At 45.5% G+C, this 4,170-nt stretch overlaps 1 protein-coding gene across 1 annotated transcript in view; it reads right to left on the reverse strand.

The window, feature by feature from the left end:
* LOC127750077 (uncharacterized) overlaps positions 1 to 1,041 on the reverse strand; it is a 71,913-nt gene extending 70,872 nt beyond the window's left edge. Inside the window, exons 1-2 of the mRNA XM_052270628.1 lie at positions 522 to 1,041; positions 332 to 421 (exon numbers count right to left, since the gene is read on the reverse strand). The gene's annotated coding sequence lies outside the window, so the exon portion shown is untranslated. The remainder of the gene's footprint in view (positions 1 to 331; positions 422 to 521) is intronic.
* Between the last annotated feature and the right edge of the window lie 3,129 nt (positions 1,042 to 4,170).

A 4,170-nucleotide genomic window follows, 5' to 3' on the forward strand; every position in this document is an offset into this window, starting at 1 on the left:
GGTGGCGCTCAGAGGCGCCGCCTCCGCGACAGCGGCGGCGTAACTTTGGGCTTCCATATCTCCACTTCCAGACTTCCAGACTGTTGTTCGACAATTATTTTTATATGCGGCAAATCAGCAGACATTCTAGATTCTAAAACAGTTTTCCTTTTGTAAGTTCTCTTGAACGGGAGTTACACGTCGCAACGCGCAGTGGCGTAGCGGATCGGGGCCTCAAGCCGGTTCTCCATCTTTGGTCTTACTATCATGGTGAAGCGAAGTGAAGCTGGCAACTTCGTTTGGCACAAGGGTGGGCTTAGCTTGTTATTGGCTTCCCTACTTAAGCTCTTACCGTTGTGTTTCAATGTTTAGTCTCGAGTCTCAGCGCCTCAGGCCCAGCCCTGTACGCCGGGCGCGTCACGAAATGTGAACTTCGCGTGGCCTGCAATGAAAGGCATTATGTCTGATGTACGTAGGGCTGGTTGTACAAAGCTTTGTTTTCTTGGCGTGGCGCCAAAAGCTCTTAGCGCCATGACGTGTACCTTCTTACTGTCGTTTGAAGTGAACCAGTTGGCATAGCGTATTGCGTGCGTTTGCTGGCTGCGTGGAACTAGTGAGGAGCGGTGGGGCTTCATCTTTAAATTCTTAATGACCCTCCATGAATATATCAAGGAGGAAGTGCGTGCGACTTTCATCCCCCTTCACAGCAGCAGAGCGGTGCGCACGGCACTGTTGACGACAGCGCAGTCAGCAACATGCAGTTCTAAGCAGGGGAGTCAGGATCTGCTTACTCCTGACTGTCGTATTTGAAAGCAGTCCGAACGTAAGGATCCTGTCCATGTACCGTAAAGAACTTAAGGGTAATTTTACCCTCGAATGGGACTCAACGACCCGAGGGTGCCCAACTGTGGTAATCAGGTGTACACAGACTTTGTAATCTCTGGTAATCCCTGGTAATCCTCACACTCGTGAGGGTCCTTTAAAAGGACAAATTTGTTGATTTGGACATGAACTTTTGTGCACATTTTGCCTAAATGCCAACGCGCATGTTTAATATGGCAACTTTGCATCCCTCCCACGGACAAAATCATGATTTGGCCAATCATAGAATGCAAATTTTTAACTTGTATGATAAAGAATCAAGAACTATCAAAGAGCTGCACAAAAGTGCATCTTTCTCGGAACAAAAAATTGCAGTTTCGATTTCGAATGCAGGTGGATCATACCTAGTATACATTGGTAATCTTTGGTAATCATTGGTAATCTTTACAATTTGGTAATCTGGTGTACACATTTTTATGGAGTTAGGCACCCCTCGCAACGACCCTTCACCTCACGAGGGTGAACTAGCCATATGTACGCCAGACCCCGTCTCGCGCAACATAGGCTTTGCGATCCCTCACGAAAATACTGAACGCTGCGACGCGCCTGGCATATATCTATCTACCTAGGCCTGTGGCGCCGGCACCCGAGTCGGGCAAAAAGCAGAGTCGTCAATAGGCCTTCGGCAACAAAAGTCACAAATTTTGCTTCTTGGACTTTATTTTGACGAGTAACCCCGCCGCAGACCATCAAGTATCTGAGAAAAAACATTAAAATGTTGTACTTTGACGAGTTGCGTCTTTGAAAGATGTAAAACAAAAAAATATTTTCCTAAAGATATATTTTCGGCTTTTTGTTGTTGTGTTTTCTGACAAGTCAATTTTTAAGCTTGAGGTCTGAAAACCTTTACAGTTCTTGTTTTTATGACACAAAGTAACAGTAAAAATTTCACTTACGTAGCTTAACCCTACAAGGCATGAGCCGGTCCAAATTGACCAAAGTTGAATATTCGAGTTCTGCCAACCAAGGGAGTGTCGAAGAAGCATTTTAAGCCCTCGTGGGGTGTTCTACCATGTACGGTTCAGGATTGCTGAATGTCATTTATAAACGACACCATGCCTTCCGGGTCACTCGACATGATTTCTTATTTTGCTTTTAAAGTGGATGAAAATTTCAGGACCGGTCTGCGTTGGATTGATTAATGATCACATTTCACCAAAAAATGTCAATATTTAAAAAGACGAGTGGCCGATAAAGCCCCAAAACAGGTGTTTTTGGGTCATTTTTGAGGGGTGTTTGTAAAGAGAACAATTTAGACGGCAAATCTTCGAGAAATATGGGGTAAACTCAGCATGGTTGTATGCAGAAAAGTGTAAGGAATAAAACTTGTCCAGTAAAAAAATACACTTTTCTTAAAGATGGTGCCTCTAAAACCTGCTCAAAGTCGAACGTCATTTTAAAACGACACCATGCCTTTCGGATCACTCGATAATCGAAAATAAAAAATTGATAAATAATCGACTTTTTTGGTTTCTGATGCTTTAATGATTTGTTCTGAGGCAATATCGAGTGTCCTAGTTCTGAATATCGAGTTTCTTTGTACTCATTTCAATGTTTCAACCTTCGGAAGAAAAAGCACACCTTTGTGCAAGTGGTCATTTTTGAGCGCAATTTTTCCTATGATGCTTTCGTCATACGGTCTTCCGAGAACACGAACTCCTACTTAGTGTCCCTGAGATACTTTTCAGCGTGCATATGTTACTTTAGGGCACAGTTTCTGTGAGTGGAGGCCGGGCCAAAACACCACTTTGAACGACCTTTGTCGTTTTAAAACAACATATGTCGTTTTAAAACGACAACGGTATCGTTCAAAGTGTTGCCGTTGCACGGCTTTCACTCACAGACGCTGTGCCTGAAAGTAACATATGCATGCTCAAAAATATCTCATGGACACTTACTAGGAGTTCGTGTACTCGTAAGACTGTATGACAAATGCATCATAGGAAAAATTGCGCTCAAAAATGACCACTTGCACAAAGGCTTTTCGCTTTTCGCTCCGAAGGTTAAAACATTGAAAAAGTAAAAAAAAAAAACTCTATATTCAGAACTACGACACTCGATACTGCCTCAGTCCTCACCAATAAAGCATCAGAAATCAAAAAAGTCGGTTAGTAACAAGGTAAATGTACGCCAGACCACGTCTCGCGTAACAGGCTTCGCGATTTCTCACGAAACACTGTTAAGCTTCGACGCGCCTGGCATACATCTACCTTGGCCTGCGGCGCTGACACCCGAGTCGGGTAGTTGGAAATGTACACAAAAATACGGGCCTAAGGCCCGTCAACGGTCCGTCACCTCGACTAAGCATGCAGGGTTGTACATTTTTCGCTTACTTTTGTCAAAAATACCCTCTACTGCCTCCACGGTTTGAGCTAGGCCAAAACGGACAAAATTTCCGGGCAAAGGAATTTACTTTGATGAGTTACCCCTTAGGACACCACAAAAAATATATTTTTAAACAAGCAGGCCCGCCCTTCCGCCAAACGAAGTGCCAGCTTCGCTTCGCTGCGCCGGCAACTCCGTTCGGCAGGGGCCGGGCCTGCTTGGCCTGCCGGCGGCGATGGTCGGGCCTGCGGCCCGACCATTTCTGTCATGCGATTTGCCGAGGGGGCAATAACTCCGGGAATCATGTGTACACCGGGCCGGGAATCATGCCGGAATCATGCGGGAATCACGGGAATCATGTGGGAATCAAGGGAATCAAGGGGAATCACCGGGAATCATCAGGAATCACCGGGAATCACCTGGAATAAATGAAAATCCCCGGGAATCGCCAAGAATAACCGGGAATCACCGGGAATCATAAAAAATCTCAAGGAATCTTGCGTTCAGCCCGAGGGGGCAATAACTCCGGGAATCATGTGTACACCGGGCCGGGAATCATGCCGGAATCATGCGGGAATCACGGGAATCACGGGAATCATGTGGGAATCAAGGGAATCAAGGGGAATCACCGGGAATCACCAGGAATCACCAGGAATCACCAGGAATCACCGGGAATCACCGGGAATCAATGAAAAATCAGCGGGAATCACCAAGAATCACCGGGAATCACCGGGAATCATAAAAAATCTCAAGGAATCTTGCGATCAGCCGGAACAATTAAAAAATGTTAACCGCACATGATGCACGTTGACAGTGAAGGCGCGGATTCGTGTTTCGCTGCCGAAACTGGCTATGGAGTTCTGTGCTGGAGGAGTGCATATCTTAGCATGCTCATCGAAGTTCAGAGTTATAAACAAAAAAGCTTGCAACAGCATGTCGATTTTTGTTTTTTAACGAGGGGTCCGTGCGTGGTTAATATGCACG

Source organism: Frankliniella occidentalis, unplaced genomic scaffold (genome assembly GCF_000697945.3).
Source record: "Frankliniella occidentalis isolate FOCC.00 unplaced genomic scaffold, Focc_3.1 Scaffold130, whole genome shotgun sequence".
Lineage (NCBI taxonomy): Eukaryota > Metazoa > Arthropoda > Insecta > Thysanoptera > Thripidae > Frankliniella > Frankliniella occidentalis.